The 26,591-nt window shown below is 41.7% G+C and overlaps 2 long non-coding RNA genes across 2 annotated transcripts in view; both read right to left on the minus strand.

Annotated features, from left to right (window-relative positions):
- LOC101945788 (uncharacterized) overlaps positions 1 to 26,591 on the minus strand; it is a 118,863-nt gene that overhangs the window by 59,214 nt on the left and 33,058 nt on the right. The gene's annotated exons all lie outside the window — the stretch shown is intronic.
- LOC135983162 (uncharacterized) lies at positions 1,746 to 17,425 on the minus strand. The gene is made up of 3 exons (XR_010600684.1): positions 16,976 to 17,425; positions 4,163 to 4,260; positions 1,746 to 1,859 (listed from the first exon to the last, which is right to left on the minus strand). It is a non-coding gene; the product is annotated as an uncharacterized LOC135983162 (long non-coding RNA).

A 26,591-nucleotide genomic window follows, 5' to 3' on the forward strand; every position in this document is an offset into this window, starting at 1 on the left:
GAAGCTGGAAAAATAATGGCATTCTAGGTGTATTAGTAAGCAAATGAGCATGCCAACTGATCCACTTTGCTTCCAGAATTTCTACAGCCAGCACAAGTAGTGTTTCAAACCAAACAGGGTTTGGGATCTGTTGGGTAAAGAACTGTTGACACATTTTGCTCCATTATTGCTCCTTAGCATAATGCAGCAGCTTTGGCCCACCCAAAATTCAAAAAGACAGTGGGACCATGACATATTCAAGAACTATTTCCAGTGGATAAAAGCCTAAATGTGGTTGTTTAGTGTGTCAACTACAAGGAGGCTTCCAGTTAGCTCAGCTGTTAGAGCCACTACTGTGTGTCCCATGATAAGGTGTATGTTGCACACACAGCTGGGCAAATAATATATTTTTTGGTTTGCTGGCAATTCTGAAAAACTGGGGTGGGAGGAAGAATTATTTCAGGTCAACCTGAAAACAAATTTTCAATATTTTTGGCAAACTGAGGAGTTAAAATAATTCAGCTCTAGTTGCATATGTCAGGAACTTTATCAACTGCCTTAACATAACCTTAAATTTGAGGTGAAAAGGGACAGGAAGCTAATGTTATAATCTCCCCCTTCCAGCAGCTGGAACCATTCTACGGCTTTCAGTTAGGTAATGAAGATTCTCCTGTGGCCCAATAGGTGGCACTATTTGAGTCCCAATGGTCAAATGGAATCCTCCTGGATGCACCTTATAAGTGAAGAGACGTTGAATGAGACCATTCCTTCCTTCAGGATGAAATTTACTTCACCAGTCCTTCCGAAAGCCCAGTTATTCATTGCATGCAGTCAAAGTGGAGGGGAAAAATTCACCATGAACAACTTAATGCCACTGCATGGCTCTCCAACACAACAGCTGCTTCTGTAGTCACTACTCCAGCATATAGGCTACAGCAGCTGCTGCAGCTCTCCATGCTGTGTGACTGGCAACTTGGGCCAGTGGATCCATGTTAACGCTCTCAGTCCACCCCATCACTTCCATACATGTCTGCCTATGTGGGCTGACCCAAAGATCCTTTGGGGGGGGCACAGAAGATGTGGAGGCCCACAGAATAGCTGCTCTAGATCCCCTGCACTATCTGCAACACAGAGTCTGAGTAGTAGAGAAGGCGTTGGTCCTCTTAGAAGCCAGTGTTCTCAAATGAAGTTTCAACCCATTCTGGAAATCAGCGAATCTCCTCAAGCACAGATCTCTATCTCTCTCTCTCTCGCTCTCCCCTCCACCCATATAAAGAATTATAGATGAAACTTTAAACCCACAAAACCCAGGAATAATTAGAGTTAATTGTAATTAGAGTTAAGCTTGGGCGAAATCTTGGCTCCACTCTAGTCAATGATAAAACTCCCATTGACTCCAGTGGGGTTAGGATTTCACACAATAATAATAATATGCATAAAAGGGTCAAATTAAGTTATGTGCTATAATAATGTAAATATGGGTTTTCTATTAATAGAAATAGTTTACTACAGTTAAGGAATGAATTATCAGATCATACTGACAAATTCCCAGAATTATAGGCAATATAACTAGGATTTTCATTTTATTCAAAATCCCCCAACAAAACCTGCAAATTAAAATAATTTTTCACATAGAAAGAGCTGCATTTGTATTGTTTAAACAGTATCAGTAGCCAACAATGTCTATAATCATATAAAATACTAATAATGGTTACAAGTACAGGAATCTTTTTTTTTAATCAATATTTATTAGAAATAACAAAAATGGTTCCAACTGCAGTAGTAGTAAATATTTATATTATGGTGGCACTCAAAGGGCCCCATTTTGCTGAGAGCTGTATGAATCGAGAAGAGAATTCCTGCCTCAAATGGCTTATGGTCTATAGAGAGAGAAATAAAGAGAATCGTATTATATTAGATAGCTTGTGAAATATTACTACACATCGTCAAATATAGCTCCTGGATTTCTCTGTCCTGGAAAGGAAAAAATAACCATTATAAATGTTCAGGATAACATCTATAGTGGCTTCCTAAAAATTTCACTCTAAACTAAAATTTTCCATGCTTAAATAAAATTAACCTCTGACCAGAAGTCATTTAAGAATTTTAATAAAATTTTGTCAGTTATTTTTGAGTTATAGAAAGGTAAAGAAATACTCCCCCACCACGCACCCACACTTTAAGCAATTTTTAGACATTTTCTTGCATACAACTCAAAAAGGGCTGAAGTTTATATATTGAAATTCACAAGTTAGCTAACAGGTTTAAAAATTCAACTTTAATCAGGGCCAGCTCCAGGCACCAGCCCAGCAAGCAGGTGCTTGGGGCAGCCAACAGAGAGGGGGCGGCACATCCGGCTCTTCGGCAGCAATTCAGTGGCGGGTCCCTCACTCCCTCTCGGAGCCGAATTGCCACTGAAGACTGAAGCTGCCGCCGAAGTGCTGCAGATCACGATCACGGGGTGGTTTTTTTGTTGTTTTTTGCTGCTTGGGGCGGCAAAAACTCTTGAGCCGGCCCTGATTTTAATGTTGCGTTAACATTTAGTAATCTGCTGAAGTCTATAGGGATGGGTTTAGGGGTCCACCAAATCTCTTCAATTTCTCTTCCCACACACACTTTCATTTCATCCTCTCCTGATTCTTCTGTAAGACCAATTACAGTACAGATAATGGAGTCATGATCAGCCTATTCATCTAGGCACATAAGGCCCCAATTCTACAAACACCTAGGCACATGCTTACCTATGCATGTGTCTATAAATGTTTTCAGGATCAGTGCCTCATGTTGGCATCCATTCCCTTGTGTCTGCACATGGGAAGCTGAGGCAGAGAAAGATTAGGTGACTTGCTCATGGTCACACAGAAAGTTTGTGTCAGAGCCAGATCTTCTCAGTTTCAGATCAGTGCCTAAGCCACTAGAACATCCTTGTGCTGTTCCTCAAGGTGCCCACGTGGGGCAAGCTGCAAATAGGAGGCTGCTGCAAACTGGATTCCTCCCTATTCCCTTCAGTGAGTGGCTTTTGTGGATCCTGAAGGCCAGCTCTGGGAGTCTATCCCAATCAATAACTCTTAAAGGCTTTTAGAAACATTTCATTCTAACACACAGCATTAAGAAAAACAAAAGAAGAGTTATACCTACACTATATAAAAGAGTACAAAGAAATTCCACACCACCAGACAAGAGAATGATTGTTAAGAGACCATAATCTAACAAGGTGTCTGCTATCAGCTGCTGCTGTACTAGTCGAATTCACTTTCCATGAATAGTGGTGTTATTTGTTATAGCTTTCTGCAGGGAGTGATCAGCAGATACTCTATTATAAACATCTACAGAAGCGAAGTCAGTGTTGAAAAAGCACTTCTAGCTCTGCCTCCTTGCTGCCTGCCTTGTTCCTTAAGCATTGTTTTCTTTTATCAAAAGGGATTGTGATATCAAACTTGAAAGGAAATTGAAGCTGTGAAAATAAAAGACACAGGACAAGAATTTTTAATTTTGCCTCATTTTCTTTGATGATGAAATAGGGTGACCAGATGTCCCAATTTTATAGGGACAGTCCTGATTTTGGGGGCTTTTTCTTATATAGGCACCTATTACTCTCCACCCCCATCCCAATTTTTCACACTTGCTATCTGGTCACCCTATGATGAAACCAGTGCTGAGAATTAAATAACAGCCTTAAAGATGAATATCAAGTGTATGTGAAAATTCTACTTCTGTCAGAAACATGAGCAGATGCCCCACTAACCACATTCAGAGGGGTATTCAGGGTGTAGCGAAAATTCTTCTTGCTTTTAAGGTCACTCAAACTCAGATGCCCAGCTCTTACAGCACTGTGATCCCCCAATCTCACACCATGCTGTGACAACTATAACTCGTCTATGGGGTTGTGGGATTTCATCAAAAACAATTTTTTCCCAAAACTTTTGCTCTTAAAAATTTAAAACAAACAAACAAACGGGGGTTTCTCAAAAAGCCCCAAACTAAAAACTTTTAGTTTTAAACCAGAAATTATTTGATTACCAAAAAATCCTTTCCCCACCAGTTTTAAATCAAACATTTTTGGTCTAGGGAAAAAAAAGTCAACTTCTCAACAAAACCCCAAAATTTTCATGGGGAAAAAATTCCCAGACCAGCAGGAATCATCACTAGTAAGCAACTCCATCGAAGCACAAAACTGCCTCACATGGGTCAGGGAAGTCACATTTCTTCAGCATAGGTCATGGTTTTCCAAAGGGGATTTTTGGTTTAGAACCCAGATGGTGACTTGCAACTTCAGAGAACCTAAGAGAGAGAAAACATTATATTTTAAGGTATAAGCTGAATGCATTTTTGAGCCTGGTTAGCGAGAACATTCAGCATATGTTGCTAAAGTAAAGAGAATTTCCATATTGACATTTCTAGCTCACTGGATATCTTTAAAAGATACATTTATAACTAACAGAATTTATGGTCTTGATGCGGACATTGAGCGAGGTTCTTTGGCCTCTATTTTGCAGGAGATCAAATTAGATTTGCACATTGGCCCATTCTGGTCTTCAAATCTATGAACCATTATTATTGTTACTATTTTTAATTATGAACTTTTATACAGAGCTATCCAAACAGAAGGCTCAGTTCTATCACCCTTAGTCAAGTTGGGTAATACTTGCTCAAGCTGAATCAGCAGAATTACTTGAGGCATAAATTAAGTTATGACTCAGCCTGAGTTAGGGTGGCAGAATTGGGGCTACTGGGCTAGACTGGTTCTCTGCCCGAAAGAGCTTACAACTTAACCTCTGAAAGTGTTTGTCTTTTGTATTTTAAAGGGTCACCACAGTGTAAATAACCTTATTAGATTCAATACAGAAGCAATTTAGAAATGTGAATCTTTGTTCTTTTTAGGCGCTTCTCACCTGGTTCAGAAGAGTTTGGGAGAAGCCAGGATGGCTGACATCAAGGGGATTCTCAGGAATCTTTTCAGTGTCAGCGGAGAGCAACCAGGCTTGTTTTACAAATAAGGCCAATGGGGACCAAGGTTGTTCTAATTCTGTGTTTCTCATTTGTTTTCCCCACAAGAAAATAAATAAATAAATCCATTCTCTCATGCTTAATGCTAGGGTAACTATTTCTTTGATATTCATTGGACGTCACAGTTTGCTGGATATGTTTTCTAAAGCTTATGATTATTGCTGAGAACTAAACCAAAAACCTTCTAACCTCCCTGTTGGTTAAACATTAGATTTCAGCATCATTAATATTTTGGTTTGTATTAGCCTATTGTCAGTGACTGGAGGAGAACATCAGTTGCCAAGTTGTTTGATGGGGTTTGTTTTCCACTTTGGTTAGAGTTGCTAATAAGTGTTCATTTTTGGTACCCTGATGGGAAGAGGAGATACTAGGCCTTGAATGTGCAATTCGGTCTGCAGCAAATGTAAAAAGCTTCTGACTTTTCTTAACCTCCTCCCACTTTCCCCCCTGGAAACAAATCTTTAAATCTCACAGGGAGCTATTTGGATACCTTTTAAATTACAATTAAGATTAATTTTAAATTGCTCAAATTGAGGGCCAGATTTTGAACCCCTAGCTACTACTGGTGAGCAGTTACTCCCAGCAGTGGTCCTACTGAAGTAAATGGACCTAATCTTGGGAGCAATTCGCTCCCAATAGCTGTAAGTGGTTCACAATCTGACCCCAAGTAATTTCTCCCCCTGAGCCTGTGTGTCAGAGGCACGTGTTAACCATATTAGCAAGAATCAGGAACAAAATAAAACAATCCGAGTAACATACTTTGTGGTGTCTTCTTGGCTATTTCTAATGTACAGTAGTTACCACCTCTCACCCCCATTAGTAAGTCAACAAGCAGGTCAGCTTTCCATGGCCTTCATGTCCAAAATTCTATCCACTATGGTCACCTGTCTCCATCTCACCAAGTTACTTTTTGTTTTAAATTTTTATATTTGTAGTTCAGAAAGTTGAAATTAAACGTAACTGGCTGCATTACTCATAATAGAGTAAGTAACTGGCTGCCAATATTGTAGTTCCACCTCAACTGGATGTATTTTAAAACAGAAGTAAAAAAAAAATTAAGCAATGATACATAAATTAGGGCCTATGACAAACAATGGTTTTATATTGGGGAGAGGAAAATTGGCTGAATCAAGTCAGCATTATTCAGCTACTATCTGAGGGGCTAACTCATGCATTAGTGCATGGAAAGGTTATGCACAGGACTCTAGTTAGGGCCTGATCCTGCAATTCAACATGTAGACAACACTCCCATAGATTTCAGTGGGAATTTTGTCTGTAGTCCTTATGAAGAGTCAAATAGTGATGTACCTGGGGAGGGTCTTGGGAACCCCTTGTTGAAATTCCACCACCAAACTGGAGAGAAGGTTGGGATTATTTCCCTGCCTCTGATGGAGTTAGTTACCTCATCTCTGGATACTGCTAAATCATCCCCATCAGAGATGTCTTATCTCTGGAACTCATAAAAATACTTCTGAAGACCATGTGCTTTGGCTTTAGAATGCACCAGGCTGTACCAAATTGTGTCAGGTACTTTAAAAAGCAAAATAATCTCCTGAGGGAGCCTCCCTTTCCCCATAAGGTCCTCACACAAGTTCCACACCATGCTGAGCTATCAATATACCCTGTATATTTTTTCAGGAACAATGCATAAACATTTCCTGCAACTGCATAAGTTTGTTTGCCAAGTGTTTCTCTGCTTGGTTACAGAAAACATTTATGTTGAAAGGAGAAAACAAATGACCAGATTCCCGAGTCCTTCAGCCTTTCTTTCTACAAGAATGTGCACCCATGGTACACAATGTTTATCATGGTAAGAAGAAATCCTTTTTATCAGGACCCCTTGTCATAATACTGGTAGCAGATGACCGGGATCAAAATGTTAGTGCTGATAGAAGTTCTGGATCTAAATAACCCACCTTCACAGTGTATACATTTCAGTGACTCACGCGGGATTTTTAGCACAACATGCAAGCATGACACAAAGAAGATTGCTCCTTACACTAGAATTTAGTATTTCAGTTTCCAACTCATGAATACAATTTTGGTCGTTTTTGACAGAAATAGTTGAGCTAAGAAATCAGATTGGATTGTGTTATATTGCCCCCTACAGTTAAAAAATTAAAATATCTTCGGCATTGCTTCTATCTTGATAGCTTGCTTGCCACGCAGTGGTATGGGAGCATAAAAGCTTTAGCATGACCAGAGTGCTTGCAAACACTGATCCTAAAAAAGGATTGTGTGATAATTTTAATAACATTTTCCTTTCCAGCCATAACCAGAGAAAGTTGGTTTGTTTGCTTGTTCCCAAATGCTCCTATCTGATTAGGCTGTGAGCTTGGCAAAAAAAAATTACATTTTATGGAACACAGCAACAGATCTTATTATTTTCTTCTGTTTGTGGGTGGCAAACATCTCTCTCAAGAGACTTCCTCTCTTTTCATGATATGACAACCTGGGTTCAGGGTGGGGTGGGGAGGGCAGGAATAGCTGATGAAATATTGATTAATTCCTACCAAGCAAAGAAAAGCAGCATTCCAAAGGGGGTGTCAAAAAAGGTTTTTTTCCCCCATACTTCAAAAGATGCTGATGTACCATAATATAAAAGATGGCACAGAAGGCCAGGCACAGAGGATTATGGAGACTGCACAGCGCACGCACACACACACACACACACACACACACACAAGAAACCATGTGTTGGTCCCATTCTGTTTAGTAGCCAAGACAGTGCCATATAATCAGTTATTGTATTCATATACTCACATCTCTGCCTGCTACTTTGCTGTACTTTTCAAGTATCAAGTATCCTGGTTTACCAACTAGTAAATGTTGAACTTCAAAGGAATAGGAAATGGCTGCTGAATGGCAAAATGTTTGTATTGCTCCAGCTACAGTGTGTAACCTGGAACGTGACAGAACATTTTTCATTCTACAAAAACATTCTAAGGACAACACTTTCAAAATGGGCTGTAATAGGGTGCAACACAGGAATTCTGGCAAGATATTGAGCTTTATTTCCTGGCTCTAGTCATATGATATGGAACAGATTACAGGTGGCATAGCCCCCAGACATGGCAGAGCTCAGTATCCTACGTCAATGGCATTATTATGGGCTTCAAACTGACCTCCAAGCTTGCACCCATAATTTTATGTGTGGAAATTGTCATTAACAAAAATTAATTTAGATTTGCATGTGCAATCTGTTTGCTATGCAAATCAATGTAGCTAGAAGTCTACTGAAGTAACATGCTCTAAGTCAAGCTTCGTGCATATAAAAGTGTGCAGAAATTTAGTGGTCATTTTGGAAAATTTTACCTTAAACATGTGACTTATTTGAAGTTTCTACTGAAATTCACCACAAGTAGTACCCCTGAATAGCGGTTATTAAACTTCCAATGTTTCAAGAATTTCCGCTCAACAGGAATAATGGAAAGCGACTTATTGTTGGGATTGGCGATTTGGATACATGTAACGGTTCTCTTCAAATACGATTAGCAGCTCAGCCACTACTTCAGCCACCCTGATCTCTTGCTCAAATTTCAGAGGTCCAATCTTCAAACCCAATTTTCCCAGTCTTTGGGGACGTGTCTTTGCCCCAGTAACTGTCTCCATTTGAGACCAGTTAGGGAGCTCAGGTTTGGCTCCACTATTCCCTAGCCTTTTTAGAATGTCTGATCTAACAATTTATGCCTGAGCCTGTATCAATTATCCCTATACAATTCACAGAACCTATTACACATTCACTAGCCAAATTCTCATTATTGTTGTTTATCTGCCCAGATCTAAACAAAAACTGTGGGGCTGATCCTTGTACTTCCAAGCTTTGCCCCCTTTCTCCCCCCCCCCCCCCCCCAGCTTGGGGCCATACCACACACACCCCTTTCCCAAATTAGGAGAGAGGCTTTCACTAGACACCTACAACAGTCTGTCTTGGCCTGCATCAAAATTTATAACAATCCTTCTTTATGTGGCCAATTTTGTCTCAGTACCACCATTTAACTGAACTGTTTTCATTAATTTTTGCATTGTTGCCAATTTCCCTAGTTGTACAAATGAAATATATCATTTGTTCCAATCATTCAATACGGTCATGAACCAGATTAGAATCCCCTCCTTCAACCTACATATTAGACACAGAGCTGTATTTACAGGATTCATGCCGATCAGCTTCCATCTTCCACAGTACCTGCTGCTACCTCTTCTGGTACACTGCTGCAAGAAAAAAATCCACATTCTGTGGCAATTTCAACTGCCTCTTGGAGGGTCTTTGGTATCCTTTTCCTGATCTTGAGCTGCAAGTCCAGGTCCAGATGAGTAGCTATAAATTGGTCCATCACCTGTTTATTCTGGAAGGCCTCAGCGGTATCTGGGTATGCCAGAAACACAAGTCTCCACAGGTCCTCTGCTGGCTCAGGTAGGATTTCTTCTTTCCTTCTCCTTCTAGCTCTTAGCTGTGCCTTGGCCAGCTTGTATTGATGGCTAGCTCCAAACCTCACGTCAAGTGCTTGTACAAGGTCTGGACAACTCCATCTCTTTTCTGGGGATAAGTTCTGCAGCACCATCAAAGCTCAGCTACCCGGAACTGCTAGTAACCCCCTTTCTGTCCCTCTTCCCAGCCATTCATGAGGTATAACATTGAATTGAGCCAAATAAGCCCCCCAGGGCATTTTCCCCTCAAAGATAGTAGGGCTTTTGCATCACTAGAGCTGGGACAGCCTGCTCTAGGCCTCTGTGTGTTCCAAACAGGGTAGAAAATTGTTGTAAATGTCTGGTCTTACCCAAGTCCTCTCACTGGCTCAATTCCTCATTCAGATGGCTGCCTTCCACTGTGATTTTCTTCTGTAGCTAAGTTTTTCACTTCCTAAATTCTTGCTGCAACTTGTCTGAGATGACAAGTTCCAGATTGGCTGGTCTCTACTATTTCATGGAAGAGTCTCTGATCTATGGCAGTTAAATTGCTAGTCACCTTATCAATCCGTTCAACCATTCCAACCTGGATGTGTTGCAGCTGAGGTTCCCAATCTGTCCAAATACTTTGACCTGGTCTACACTACAGAGTTAGGTCGATGTAAGACAGCTTACATCAACCTACCTCTGCAAAGGTCTAGACCACAACGCTGCTTCCACCGAGGTAAGTCGCCCACTACACCGACCTAATAACTCCACCTCCATGAGAGGTGTAGCGCTTAGGTTGATGTAGTTAGGGTGATGCAGTGTCCGTATAGACACTGCTTTACTTACATCACCTGTTGACTGACAGACCCGTGTGGGGCTCACACTCCTTCACTTCCTCTGCAGTGAAGACTGATGCAAAGAATTCTTTAGCATCTCTGCAATGACCTTGTTTTCCTTGAGTGCTCCTTTAGCACCTTGACTGATTGTTGAGGCCTTTTTCATGCAGATCTGCTATACATGTTAAGGTGCTGTCTAACTGGGTCATGACGCTGGGTAATGCTCAGGAGATTATTGATAGCTTTTCACTGATGAGGTCCCCAAATTGTATTGGGGCAATTGATGGAACCCATGTGCCTATCATTTCCCCACTCTCTTCCCTCCCAACCAGGGTGCAGAATTTATAAACAGATTCAATTCCTAGGACTGGTGGACCACTGTGGCGGATTTCCAGACATAAATGCAGGGTGGTCTGGAAGGGTCCATAATGCTAGGATCTTTCAGAACTCAGTACTATTTAAATTAAGGGGAAAGAACTTTTTGTCCCCAGGCGCTCTGTGGACACTGAAGGTGTGGAGGTTGGTCCGGTTATTCTGGGAGACCTGGATTATCCTCTGATGCCCTGGCTAATGAATTCACATTCAGGCTGCTTGGACAGAAGCAAGAAACATTTTAACTATCACCTGAGTAGCTGCAGAATGGTAGCAGAGTATGCATTTGGCCATTTGAAAGGCTGATGGTGCTGATTATGGAATAGGTTGGAAGCAGAAGGGAAAAAAATGTTCCAGCCATTACAACTGCATTTGTTGAGTTTTGCACAATATTTGTGAAAGCAAAAAAGAGAAGAAGTGTTATTTACCCTTTCCCACAATACAAAAACTAGGAGTCACCCAATGAAATTAATAGGCATCAGGTTTAAATCAAACAAAAGGAAGTACTTTTCCCACACAATGCAATCTGTGGAACTCATTGCCAGGGGATGTTGGAAAGGCCAAAAATATAATTGGGTTTAAAATCAAATTAGATAAGTTTATGGAGGAAAAGTCCACCGATGGCTATTAGCCAAGATGGTCAAGGATGCAACCCCATGTTCTGGGTGTCCCTAAACCTCCAACTGCCAGAAACCAGGGCTGGATCACTCAATAATTGGCCCGTTCTTTTCATTCTTTCTGAAGCATCTGGTACTGGCCACTGTCAGAAGACAGGATACTGGGCTACACGGACCATTTGTCTGACCCAGTGAGGCCATTCTTATGCTGAATTGGCTGGCTACAGACCAGTAACGTTCTGGGGTGGCCGGTTCCAGATGGTAATGACAACCTGTTTCTTTATGGGTGTGTTGGTACACTGTGGCTGAGGCTCCAGGATCAGGTCTACAATTCTCAAAAATGGTAGCCCTCCCCATCTTGATGTTCTCTTGCCACTGCTACTCATCCCAGCTCTGCAGAACTGTCCTCTCCCACTAGGCTTGGCATCCTCCTGTTCTTCCACCTTGTGCTGCTGCCCCTGCTGCAGGTAACCTGCCACTGCCATAGGAGTCATTGCTGCTGCCATAAAATATTCTCCTGTTCCTGCATCATCTGCTCAGTGCTATGATGGGTGAAGTCCAATGCAGAATTAATTGAGCTCCAACTGAAATAATACAGCCCAAGCAACCTGTGCATATCCACACTTACCACAGAGTATTGTTGGGTCCATGCAGGCTGACAGCATTTCGAAAATTGTGCACGCCAGCCCAGAAAGAATTATAGGGAAAAGACAATGGAAACAAAAGATTTAAAAAAAAAAAATTGAAGCCACCTGCCTTTTCACAACTTAGAGAGAAAACAATCCCAGGATGCATGCTGCTCAGCAGCAAAGCAAAGGACCATGGGAAACCTCCAGAGAATGCTACATCCTCAGTTTAGAGCAAACTACCAGCATGTGTCCACACAATGCGAATTGAAAACAGAACAGATATTCTATGTGCACGCTAGTGGTGCGAGCGAGTTACCTGACACGCACCAAAAAGCTTTGGATTCCCCCCCACCTCTGCCAGGTAGACACACCCTCACATGAAGAAACTTCAGCAGCCAAGATCCTGATGCAAACCATGTATTACTGCCAGTCCCTAAAGACCTTGCTGGCTAGCATGCAATCAACATTGTATACTTCTGGAATTTGAAGTTATTTCCTTCCATTCACTAGTAGTTTCAGCTACATTGAAAACATGACAAAGGTAAATGATTGTAGCAAAGGAAAGATGATTAACATAGCAACTCTCTCCATAGAATTCTTTGTCCCACCACCTCCCCCTTCCTCAGAAATAGTGGACAAACCTCCAAAGGTTCGGCATTTGGGTTAGATTTGGATAACCTTCTAAAGGGATTGGCTGCTTAGCCGAGTTTTTCAAACTGCAGACTGACGCTTTTGCATCTGCAAAATTGGTCTAAAAAATCTTATGAGAACAGGCTTCCTTGCAAGATTTCTGGTACAATGCTTCCTGCTTCTGTTTGTGGTGGAAACACAGTGAATACCTCTTGCATGTTATTTCATTATCTCTGGTTCTAGTGCTGGCTATGCAAGACTGAAAATGCAGAGGTATGTAATAAAGAATAAAATAGAAATCATAACTGAACATTTTCCTACCTGTAAAGTTGTTTGGTTCCTGTTCTAAAAATGAGCAAACTTGTGTACCTAACATTAAACACCTAAATCCATATTTAGGCACCTAATAAGATGGTGAGGAGAAGGTAGGGCCATTGAAACAGAGGTAGGATCTATATCAATGATTTTTGCTCCCCAAATCAATTAGGCTTCTAAGGGGAAATCCTGTCCCCTCTTCTATTTGGGAAACCAGATTTTTGAAACCCAGCTCTACAATGGCTCCCTCACACAGGCAGGAGTTGTGACCAGGGCAGAATAGTGGCAAAGGAAGGGTCAGTAGCCCAATGACCATCATCCTCACCATAGAGCAAATGTGATAAGCTACTGGAGCCTTGAGGGTGCAATGGCACCTCTCTGGGAAGTGGAGGTGGGCAGAAAACCTTAGTCGGAACAGAGAACCCCAGTGCACAGCACAACTATTCAGACTGCACAGCGAGCTCCAGGATTTGGGCCTAGCTTGTAGTCCTTGCTATTGTCTAAGCAGCCTCTTGAATGCAATGAATTCTTTGCTAACAGAATCAGAGAACATGGGGCTGTTTATGAGGTTTCACAAAAACTCTAAAACTTTTACATTTGGGGTTTCATGAAACTTTGAGACTCACAAAACGTATCTCCCTTTCATAGAGAGCATTTCTTTTTCAAGGGCAATTTCATTTAAAAAAAAAATCAGATCGAACTGAACAGAAGCCAGTTCTGTGCACACAACAAAAATGCTCGTATGGAAATAATTCTTACCCTGCTTGTAGGCAAGCAGTGGATTGAAATAAAAACAGGCAGCAGCTTGGAACTCACATCATTGCCAAGCGAAAATCAATTCAAACCTCTGAGTCTGCTCCACATCTAGACCCCACAGTTTTCAAGTGAGTTCTGCATATTTCTCTGATGCCTAATTGCGCAGCAAATTCTTGTAAAGAAATGCCCAGAGTCTGGGTAAAGTGCTCCAAAAGCCTGAAAGCATAAACTTGCTAGCTACACAGCAGTAGATCTGGGCTTTTCTTCAAGGGCAAAATGCTTTATAGACAGATCTAACCTCTCCCTACATCCCATTTCCCTCCCCTTCCACCCCCACTCCCCCCCCCCAACTGCTTCCATAACATACCACAGAATGTTTTTTTAAGACATAGACAACTACTCAATGTGTCCTTTGAAGTTCTCCTGCAGTGGTATAACATTGTGCCAGTGTGTAGCAGACACTTACAGAGGTTTCGGGTTTCTCCCCACATGCTCTGGTAACCCCTCTTTTGAAGTCTCACACATTCCAGACACAACTCAAGGCTTGTTGCACCCCCGGGATTATTCCATGCTATATACTATGAACATTTAAAATGGAGCTGCTTGGTTGCAGAAGTAGGCATGGTGAATATTCATAAAAAATACCCTATGCTCTCAGAGTCCAGAGCAGCAGGAGGTATCCAATGGGCCCCTATATCCAGGAGCCAGGGGCAGAGAAATTAGACCAGAAGTTCCTACTAAAGAGACTTGTTTAGTTTCCATGAGCCTATCTTCAAGCGCTGCAGGACCTGAGCAAATCCTCCTATGTGCACAGGGATAATGATGCAGAGGGGTGGAAAATACAGTGTGTGGCAGTGAGCCAGGTAGGAACATACAGAAAAGTTTTTGGCACCAGAAGGAATAAGTTGAGAGATCCTGCCTAATAGAGGTGAGGCCCAGCTGCGGGAAAATGAGAGAGAAGAATGGTCAGGGTAGAGGAAACAGATGCGGGAGAGCGAGAAACATGAGAGAAAAAGAAAGGACGGGAAAGAGAGGAGAAAGAGCATGAATGCTAAAGGGAAGAATATTCAGCAGATGGGAAATAGATGAGGGATCTAGCAAAAAAATGTAAATAAGGTAGAAATAGGTAGGGGAGCCAGCAAAAGAAAGGCATAGGAGGAAGGAATATAAATAGCAATTAGAAACTATCTACACATTAGACCAGTGATACTCAGACTGAGGCTCAAGAGTCGCAAGTAGCTCTTTAATGTGTCTCCTGCAGCCCTTTGCAGCACATAATGTTAAAACATTGTGTGGCTTAATTATAAACCAATCTAAGTTATTAACCAATCAGGATGCTTTTACTATGTTATTAACAAATTGTAGCATACTTGATCGGTCATTTTGCTGTAAGAATAAGAGAGAGAAAAAATAGTAAATGAAACAAATTCACACTACTGTGGCTCTTTTGATCACTAATTTGGCTCCTGAACTACTGCCATCTGAGCATCACTGCATTAGACAATATATTCCCCACTCATATCCCCAGTGTACCCATATTCTTCTGTATATGGGAATAATAGCACTCCCCTACTTCACAGGGTTGTGAGGAGAAATACATTAAAAAGATTAAGAGGTGCTCAAATACCACAGTAATGGGGGCCATAAAAGCATGTTAGATGCAACCATGGTGAAAGGAAGAGAACAGGCTGGGCCATGCAGGCAACAGATGTAATAAATGGGACAGAGACAACAATAGATGAAGAAGTAAGAAAAAAATGGAATGGGGATGAAAAAAAGAGAAACGGGGTAGGGAGAAATAGACAGGAATAAAGAAATTGAAAATAGGGGGAAGCAGCAAGAACAGCACACACAACATTGGAGATATTAAACTTCATTTTTATTTTGTTTATTTTGGAACCTACCAGCCAGTTTTCAGAGGTAGCTCTTGGAGAATGCTTAGTTCAGCAGATAGTATCTACAAATTTAATTTTGCTCAGTTTTGGAGCCACCAAAAATTCTTTAGTTAAGGCCAGCCTTAACTATATCCTTGGCTAGACCTGTCAACGGCTGGATTCAGAGACTTGGGAATCTCTTTTCAAACCAATATTATTAGCATTCTCAGTTCTCACCAATGCCATTAGTGGGCATCCACAGTGCTTAATTTGTGCCAGGGCTGAGCTCCAGCAACTCTAGGCTTGGCAGTTCCTTGCCCTGGCACCTCTGGGCTTTCCGCATCAGTTATGAAAGTAAAAAAATTGCTTGAGCCCCAGCACCTAACTGCTTAAACCCTGGCACCTCTTTCATTATAAATTAAGCACTGGCATCCAGTTACAAAAAGCTACATAGTTTTGTTAATCCTGGACCAATTCCTCATCATAATTATTCAAACCAAATCTGCCTCCTTTAGTAAACTCTTCCTTTGGCCAAATAATAGAGATGAAAGCTTAATGAGGATAGAGGACCATATTGGTTGCATTTCAGCAGCTGAAGTTAACTATCACAGAAACCTCAACTTCCACTCAGTTTTTAGTTGTATTTCCTTATTAAAATTTCCCACTCAGCTTGGTAAGAGATACAGCCAGTACTTTGACTGAATGTCAGAAAATTTGTTAAAGTGAGCATGGAGCTTCCATAAAGAGCTTAAATTAAAGTTTTCTTCCAAGCATGCTGAAAGTGCGTGGAAGGCAAATTTAGACATCAAACAGGGGCCCACACAGTGGAAATCCATCTGGCTACACTCAAGATTGGGCATTCACTGACTCGAATGTGCTTTTACACTATAAACTAGGCCATTTGGATAACAATAAAACTGAGCCAGCCAGGCGTATCATCAGTTTCTATATGCCAGTCCAGCCAGGATGACGTTGGTACATCATTCATGAGTATGCAGCAGTCCACAAAGCTCACAATATGGGAAATTTATCTGTAACCTCCTGTACATAAATGAATATTGCATTATCTCCTATGCTGGGGCTACTTAGATTGTGTGGGAATAGATTTTGTCTTTATCAACAGACTGGTGGATTTTTAATAATAGTTGTGGCCATTGTGGCCAATTGGAAAGACACATTGCGCCCATCTCACTGAATGGCTCATAGCCAGTTGAATATATAAATCTGAAACAGCTCCAGTCAGGAATAGATTGAAATAGAAGCATTTTTCTGACATATGGGAGCCTTCAAGAATTATTTCTTTGTTATGCACCAACAATGTGCTCAGCACTGTACATGACTCAGAAGGAAGACAGCCCTGAAGAGTTTATATTTATATTCCCCGATCTTGCAAATGCTCCGGTAGAATACTCAAGTGAACAAAATTAAGCTCAAGTGTTTGTAGGATTGGGATGTAAGACATGAAACAGAGAGAATGGGACATAATGTGAAATCCAGAGGAAGGATTGATGGAGTTTAAACTTTGTGGTGTGTAATTAGGGGCAGGGGATAAGGGCACAACTTACCTCACTGACATCAAGTGTGTGGCTCTGCCTCAGTTTACCTACTGAAGGGGGTCTTGCCAGGACTGGTAGGGTGATTGTGCTCACCAGCCAAATCAAACATCCTTCCTTTCCAGGGTAAATAAGCCCAGCCAAAAGACACAACCAGCTTTTTTGGGCCACACCTGTCTGCCCTAGGATCTGTGCAACCATTAAATCCTTCCCTGTTGGTCGCTTTCACTGGGGTCAAGGCATCCTTGATCCACAACCTTCTCCAAATTACTTCTCTGTCAGGGGTGAGAGCCTGCAGCTGCACCTGCTCAGTCGTCAGGCAGCCAATGAGTGCAGCTGGTCCCCAGCAGAGCCACCTGATTGGCCAAGGCAGCCAGGTGGCTTGCTGTTAAGCCCAGCAGCTGCAAAGGATCAGTGGCTACTCAATGCACACCTTAGAATTCTCTGCCTCCCTTACTCCAAGCCTTGCTTCTACTTTCCCTGATTCCAGTTCTGACTCTGCCTTGATCTTGGGCTCTGACATTTGGACTGTGACCAGTAGACCTGACTCCTGCTCGGACGAGTATGCCTGACTGCCTATGACCTAGTCTCCTGACACCCTCAGTTGTAGGGTTTTTTGACTGACTCTAGGTAGCATCATAAGGGAGCCCAGGCCCTCCCTCTACTCCAAATGCTGCTCCTGGAATCCTTTACTATGGAGCAGCTATCTGCCCTAACTCCAACCTATACTGCTTCACAATTCTCAAAAAGACAGAAGTAGAAGGTGTCCATCTCCTCCTAGTTTCTCCTCAAGCTCTCTCGAGAGGCTCCTCACAGGCTCCATTCCTGGTCCTCTCTACAGGGAACTGATGCTGGTCTCAACCTAGATCCCTGGTCCTATGAAAACCCTGCCAACATGGTGCTGCTCTTCCCCAGATCTGCTCCTAAACTCTCTCACATAGCTTCAGCCAGACCCCTTCCAGGCTCCTTCCATAGCTGTCTCTTAGCCCTGGCCAGCTTACATAACCACGTAAGATTCCCCTAGGTCTCACTCTTCCATGCAAGCAAGTAGAACTTGCCTTTTATTTCCTGCTTCCCCCTTCCCAATAGGCCTTGCTGTAACCCAAAGTCACCTGATCTGGGAGGAAAACTAGGGAGAGGTAGAAACTGGGGCTGAGTTTCTGAAGCTCCCCTTGTGACTGGGTGGCTTGTTCGTTTTGGGGCATTGTGAAAGTAGTAATTCTTAGAGAGATGCCTGAATGCAGAGAGGGATCCAGTTTAAAGAATCTGGGTAGGGGGGTTATTCTGTGTGGAGGGGCAGTGTGGGAACAGGCACAGAGACAGGTGTCAGAAAAGGAATCAAATAGGACATTGAGGCTCATGATAAATATTTGGGTGAAATCCTGGTACCGTTGAAGTAACTGACAAATCTTCAACTGACTTCATTGGAACCAGGCCTTATCTTTAATGTGTCCAAAAGGCTTCTTCTTCCTCCTCTCTGTGTTCTCTTTTGTTACAACTTGTCCAGGTCTTCTGAGGTTATTACACCTGGCCTGGGGATTGTATCTTAGGCTAGGTCTACACTACCCGCCTGAATCGGCGGGTAGAAATCGATCTCTCTGGGATCGAATTATCGCGTCTCGTCGGGACACGACAATTGATCCCTGAATCAACGCTCTTACTCCACCAGCGGAGGTGGGAGTAAGCACCGTCGACGGGGAGCCGTGGAGGTCGATTTTGCCGCTGTACTCACAGCGGGGTAAGTCGGCTCCGATACGCAAATTCAGCTACGCGAATAGCGTAGCTGAATTCGACCTATCTTAAATCGACCCCTCCCTCCCCCCGTAGTGAAGACCTGCCCTTACTCTGATCTTTGTTCCTTCTAAGTCATTTTTTAAACAAAATACACCTCTACCTCGATATAACACTGTCCTCAGGAGCCAAAAAATCTTACCATGTTATAGGTGAAACCGCGTTATATTGAATTTGCTTTGATCCACCGGAGTGCGCAGCCCCGCCCCGGAGCACTGCTTTACCGCGTTATATCCAAATTCGCGTTATATTGAGGTAGCTGTGTAACTGGAAAACATAAATCTATGAAATATAACAAATTTGTATATGTGACCATTATGTACATTTAAATACCTTAGCTCTTGGGCCCAAACCTCATCTAGTATAAATTGGTAGGCGCTACACCACGTTTACACCAGCTAAGGATTTGGCCTTTCACTCTTTTGAAGTCTGATAATATCAGTCTTTCGCTGCATTCTGATAAACAAGAAACTTATAAAAAAAAAAAAAAAGGCTTGAGCTTTGGGACCATCTACATTTCCCTTGAAGAGCCCATGTGGCATTTCTGAAATGAGAAACCATTTTTTTATTTAATTAATTTCCAATAACGCTGCTTTAACTACAAACAATAAAACTCCTTCTACCATGTCACTCTTCCTCCTTTAATAAACACAAACCTCAAGAAAGCTCTGGGCATTCTGAGAAAAAGAAATAACCAAATAACTCAGAATATTTAATTTTCTATGCTGGAAATGAGAAACAGGTGTAATTAAAATAACACTTTTTTTAAATTAAGTGACCTCTGTTGGCCAGCCATCTGTGTATAATTTAGATTTTTTTCCCCATTATTACTGTAAAATTAAAACTACGGCATATAAATGGTGAGATCCTCTTTAAATATCTTTAAGCACCAGCAATATGTATTTTCTACCAGTTAAAATCCTTAATGATACCAAAAATCTGTCAAGCATAACTCGCCCAATTCATTTGCCTGAAACCATCAATATTTTATCATGCACTTGCAGTTGGCTTCAATTTAACAGTCCAGGTTACTAATCAAACAAAACACCCAAGTCATTAAAAGTTAGCGTGCCATTTAGAAAGTGCATTTCACGTTTATTAAAATATCTTTCATGGAGCCATTAGAAGGCTAAAGTTTTAATTACAATCAGATATTTAGTTCTACTTCAGTTATGCTTTTGGCACTCTCTTGCAACTGCCTTGATTAATCTTCTGGACAGAACTCATCCATTACCTCCTGAAATTATTTTCCTCTTAACTTCTTCATAATTCATCTCTTTTTCTTCCCCCCTCCAAACATATAAAATGTATTAAAAAGGTGTGCACAATACCTGCCTGAAAGATGTCATTAGAAAGATTCCATTTCAAATGCAATTTGTTCTCAAAAGTACCAAATAGCCATAATTCAAATGGATGTATTGAAATTGAAATATAGGTCTTAGTCATCATTTTAAACTATTTTCCTGCAGATGAGACTAATATGAGCTCCCCCCACTCCTTCATGGTTTGAAATATACAGTTGTCAGATTTTGTGTGGGTAATTCTGAGAACACCATGAACTCTCACACATTCCCTGTCACTGCGAATCTTTCTTCTCTTTCCTCCTCAATATAATAGTCAATGAAATATATTTTACCAAGGCTCTGTGTTGAGACAATTTCAATGGCTGCTTTCGGTCCACATTAATAAACAATTACATATCCCTAGCCTGCAGTAACTAACATACTCATTTCTGTCATCTCCTCATTTAATAGACTCATTTGCTAAGGGCATATCCAAATTTGAGCTGTGTACACACAACAAAAAACTTAAGAGCCATGTCTGAAAGTTTGGCCCCTATATGTATCTGTTTTGGATCTATGTATCACCTACTTTCTGTGGAAAAACCCTAGCTTGAAGCTTAGCCCCATTTTTAGCTTGAATAGGATCAGATTTGTTTCCTCTCATCTCCCTGATTTTTAAACAGCCTTCTCCTTATTCCCTCCCTGAAACTCTCTGAATGCTGCCTTGGGTCCCACCACAAGACTCTCCAATAGGCCCTAGTTAGCTTTCTTTCCATCCTCCAATAAGTTTTACATTAGCATCCCCTACCCAGGCTTCCAGTCACAGAGTATTTAAGGCATCCCTCTTGCCATCTCTAGTGTTGCTCTGCTGGGGGATGGATTCCCACATTGAGGCTCTTCAAGGCCCAGCTCCCTGCTACCAACATTTATGGACTAGAGTCTACTGTGAGTAAATGAAGGGTATTTGGGGCTCTGAGCATGCTATCTAGCCTCATAGATAGACTCCTAGCCAAAGGCTCATGAGGCCACCAGGCCTGCTCTTCAAGTCTCCTCTTTCCTCATTAACTGGAACAGGGTCATTCCTGTCATCTGAGGAGTGCCTCTGCTCTCATGGTGGTTGAAACCTAGTGAAAATACAAGGCCGCCATCTATAGGGTGCAGAAAAGCCACTAAAGGCAGCAAAGCTCATATGTCCGGCTAGCAAAAATACACAAACGGCACAGTGGCTATACTGGCTCATTTAGAGCCTGTTCAGTCCGTGATATGATTGGCAGCATTGGTGCACGGGTGTTTCAAGTCAAGAGGTGCACGGGTGTTTCAAGTCAAGGACTTAAGTACATAGGCCGAGAAGTAGGAGAAGCTTGCACAACTCCTACTTGCCTCCGCCTTAGCTAAAGACCATGGAAGTTGATCCTTTCCATTAGCACCAAATTCACACCATTTATTTAAATTATTTGTATTACTTTACAATAAAACAAAATGTTATGACTAGATCTAGCAAAATACAGCAAGAGGGTGTTTTTTGAATGGTAGGGAAATAAGAGAAACAGATAGAAAACTGATTAAGTATCCTTTTCTGTGAGCATTCCAAATTATCCACAGAACTAGGATAATACACAATAAAAGAACCCAGGGTAGTACAGTTTTTAGAGAAAGAGGACACAATTAGAAGTGGGCCCAAATCAAAGGTCAGATTTGAAATTGGACCTATTCTGATAAAAGCTTGGAATTAGTGCTACAGTTCAGCCCTCTTTAAACACAATATATTTTGAAAATGTAGCTAAACAAAAGGTGATACCACTGTGCATTATAAAAAATCCTGTTCTTTTCAATGCTTTCAAGAAAAGAAAAAGATGTTAAGATAGGTTGTTGTGTTTTCTGGGATAATCCTTGATAACCTAGCACCATCTAGTGTTTGCTGTGAGAGTAGTATCTTAAGTGGGACATTGGAGAAATGGAGTTGGTGAAGCTAACCCAGAAAAGATCTGAGTTTCCTAAAATTGCACCTTGCTAGAGTTGAGTCAGAGTCTTTATTGCCAATTCATTTATATAAAATGATCTAAACAATAAAACTCATGCTGTAGTTTTAAGAGATAGTGATAATTAGCTGTCCCTTTTTTCCCCCAGGGCAGTTCTGTTTTTCAGCAGTCTAATTTGGAACATTAAAACAGGACATGTATCTTCTTTTAATACTCAACATCCTTCACTCCTAGTCTTCAGCAGAGTGCTGCTGTGGACTCTGAAAAGCTATTCTCTAGAGCCGTGTGAATAACTGATTTGAGGGAGGCGGGGTCACAGGCAGTTCTAAAAAATAGAAAAAATTATTAAGGGTTGATCTGAAATTAAATAATTTGACATTTTTAGCTAATAAAAAATAATTTTGGATCAATCTAAATGTTTCATTCAACCCAAATTAAAATGTGTTTTTTATTTTGGCTAAAGAACACTTGTTTGAGTAGAAATGAAAATTTCATTTGAGCTTTAAAAGTTGTTAAAGTAAATTGAAATACAATTTTGAAATAAAAAGCATTTATAATCAAAACCTTTTATTTCAAAAACAAATGTTGAGGGAGGGGTTCAGTTTTTCAACCAAATCACTTCAGCAAATACAACATGAATGCGTGAAACATTTCAGCTGATCCAAATCTGCATTTGGCCGAAGAAAGTTTGCCCAGCTCTAGTATTCTCAGCCTTAGCACTTATTGGCAGAAGCTGGCAATGGTATCAGGAGGAAAGAGGTGAATGTAGGAAATAGACTTCTCACTCTACAGGGAGTAATGTGTGTCCCATGGTTTTTATTTTGGGGAACTAGTCACCTTAAGTAACAAGCACCTAGACTACAGTGAGGTGTACTATATAAAACAGAGAGAGATGTTGGTACACTGTGTGTAATCAAGGACAGACATTAAAATTTGGTATTTTGTTAAGCCGAATTAGAGTAGCACAATAAGAAAGCTTGGCCCACATGTGGGCTGGCTGAGATATGCCTCTAATTATCAAAGCCTCATTCTAATGCCTCCCTGAGAGGTTTCTCCCCAGAGGCTCTTCATGGAGCTTTTTACTGAAAATGCTGGCAGAGGGAGCCCAGAGAGGGAATATTAAGCTTTTGAATTGGGAAAATGAGGTTGTTTAAAGCTTCTAAAAAAAGTGTGTGGGGGCGTGTTTCTGATGCGCAGGGGCTAGACTGAATGTGCCTTAGGAAAAGATCCTTTATCATTGGGCAATTTTCTCAGATTCTCAGCTTTTTGGAGCAGGTATGTGTTCTCCTCTGGGTTTATCCAGCACTTAACACAGTGAGGGCCGGCCCCCCAATCCTCACTGGAGCTTTTGAGCACCATTCTTATGTACCTTAGAAATTATATTTCTAAAAACCTTGCACTAGCTAGCCTGACAGTAACAGGTTATCAGATCCACCTGAATTCTGCTCAGTGTAGGACCTGAAAGAGGATTGCACTAGGCAAAGGAAATCCTCATCTGGCCATTTAAAAAGGGCAAAGCATATGGACTTAGATAAATATCTGGGGTGAAATCCTGACCCCACTGAAGTCAGTAGGGAAACTCCCATTGACTTCAGCAAGGCCAGGATTTCTCCAGCAAGGCCTAGAACATTCTTTCTTTCTTTCTTTCTTTCTGTTATTTCTCACTATGACACATGCCAAAGTTTGATACAATAAGAGGCTTTGGATGAGTTATATATACCAGGCTGGACTAACACCATATGTCACAGGGGTGCACTCACCACTAGTAGCACTTCCTCCTGGGGATTAGCTCTGGCTAGGCAGAATGCCCTCTTCCAGCAGTCTCTCTCTCATCATCCTGTCACCATCTGCCACTCAAGGGGCTCCCCCATCATGACTTGGCCCTCTGGCCAAGTCACCACATGTGTTTTGTCTTCTGGGGGGGGGGGAGATGTATCAAAGGCCCTTCATATAAAATGGCAGTCTTCCCTTTACTGCTCTGGCCTTGCCACTCACCCAGTGGCTAGTAGAGGGTCCCAAGCCCACCCTCTACTCTGAGTGCCAACTCAGGAGACCTCTGATCAGCAGCCAAAGCCTGCACTGTCCTACTTTGCTGCTTTCCCCCTGAGCCTTTTCATACCTCCCCCTGGTTTGCCAGCCTCCCAACTCCCTCCTCTCAGGAGTAACTGTGGACCACCCTCTAGTCCTGAACACAGCTTCCTCCTCCTAGGGGGTAACTGCAGCCTACTTTCCTGCAGCCCAGACCTCTGTTGCCAGCTTCCTGGCTTATATAGGCCCCCTCTGTTCCTGTCCAGCTGAGCCTCTTCTAATTAAATCCCTGCTCCCTGTCTTCTTCTCCACTTAGCCATCTTAACTCCTCCAAGCCTTGTCTCTGCTCTTACATCACCCAGCTCTGGTCAGGGGCTAAGAGGGGGACCTCTCCCTCCCCCCTCCCTGTTGCACCCCTGCTGAGTTCAGGATCTCAAAAGGGGGGGGCATGACCCTTAGCATCTTCTGTCTCTGGCACCCATGCCCAAACCTTGTTTAAATCTGTTTAACACTGTACAGTAACAGGGTCGTGTTAATGTTTTTGATACTTTGGGTCATTTATTCTATCAAAATTAATACAGACAGATAGGGAAATAAAAGGAAACAATGACACAATATTGATCAGCATGATAGGCAGTTGTCTGAGTACACCAGCGGCCTTACCACTGGCAAGTTTTTTTATAGCACTAGGGGAAACTAAAATGAATGCTAGGTTGATTAGAACAGAGGTTTCCAAATAGTAACCCAGGGAGCACTTATTGGTAGTCTATAGGCAATTGGCTGGCCACTTTTAAATTGCATGAAAAGACAGTTAAAATTTCATTAAATGCTTTCCTAATATTTTCCCATGTAGCTGTGACTGCTGCGGGGATATGTGATAGAGATTGGGACAATAGATTATCGAGCAAAAACAAATAGCTTTCTTCACAAGACAATCTATTAATGTGGTCTACACCCTGAAAATGTTTGAGAACCCCTGAATTAGAGAATACTCTAACTACAAGATTGTGTAGTTCTCTCTTCACACATCATGCAAATAGGGTTTCAACTGTGGCCACAGATTTTTTAGGTTTCTTACCTTTATCTGTGATCAAAATTTTGCCATTCATCTCTGCAGTTTGTTACAGAAACCAGTTACCAAAGATATTCTTTCTTTTCAGCCTTTGTGGCTTACATTTTTTCAACTGTGAATGTGTGTCTGGGAGGAGGAGGAGAACAAAGAAAACTGATTCACTGAAAACCAAAAAGGAAACACGTCATGTAATTACATGACTTTTGCCATCAGGCCCGGCAAAAACTCCTTCTTCCAGACGATGAGATGCTGAAATCTGGCAGCTGGGGAAGCCCCGACAAATGAAAAAAGCCAGCATTCTGGGATCCCATCACTAGGGCAGTGAAGATATGAAGTGGGCCTGCAGCAACCAAGCTACCAGAAGAGAAGCAGAAAGAGATCTTGGAGACATCAACAACAACAAAATGAGCACCAAACAAATCCAGTCATCCTCTTTCAACAGGTACAGCATGTACCAAGCATGCATGTTGATTGGGTAGAGACCCCTCTGAGAAGACAGTACATCAGTACAGATTACTCTGGATGTGCTTTAATACTGAGAAGCCAATTTAAAATAGGCATAAGCAAGAACAGTAGGTATTGTGATGTTTTTCAGAGCTAGGACAAAGTTTTTTGGAAATGTCCAGGTACCTTTGGTGTGTAGGCCTGCTGTTACCTTGGATATTTTGACTGTTTAAATTTACAGCAAACCCAACAGGCGACATGACCACCAGATGACTTAACTCACAGAAAGGAAGGCTTCACGCTGAGGAACACTTAAACTGGATAGAACATTAGGTAACACACTGTGGTGAGTAATCTGCACTAGATAATGTGTGTGGAACATGGACTATATTACCTAATAGACTTTATCCGGCTCTAATTTCTATGATTCCAGCAATGATACCACAAAGCTGACCCATGCTGAATGACTATAAGAACCATGTCAGAAGTACTTCCAGCATTCAGACTACATGTGGGTAAAACGTGTATTTGACAGAGCAGGGTGATGGGCTATCAGCGGGCAGTCTGGCAAATTGGATCATTTAATCCCAGCAAATATCTACACCTGTCTAACAACTCCTATTTCTGGTTCTGAGCAGTAGGGGACCTGAGCTGAAGTATTCTGTTAAAATAAGGATAGTCTAAGATTTTGACTAAGTGTCACAGAAGATATTTTAAAGGTCAGAGAGTTGTTGAAGGACCTACAAGAAAGTTACAGCAGGCTGAGGGGAGAGAACTGCAGAAAGCAAAATCATCTCTCAGTAGAGGTTGCTAAGAGGTGAACCAAAGGACCTGATGGCAAGAAGTTAGAAGTAGAGGGCAATCAGAAATAAACTCACTTAGCTATTAAGGGGAAAGAAAGAAGAAAATAATTTGATAGTATCTAATTATAATTAAAATGTTTGGACAAGGGACATATAATGGTAGATCAACTGTAGAGACATGCCAGTGGTAGCATTTTAATTTTATTATAAATCATTGCTCACAGTTTG

This window comes from Chrysemys picta, chromosome 4, assembly GCF_011386835.1.
Source record: "Chrysemys picta bellii isolate R12L10 chromosome 4, ASM1138683v2, whole genome shotgun sequence".
In the NCBI taxonomy this organism is placed as follows: Eukaryota; Metazoa; Chordata; order Testudines; family Emydidae; genus Chrysemys; species Chrysemys picta.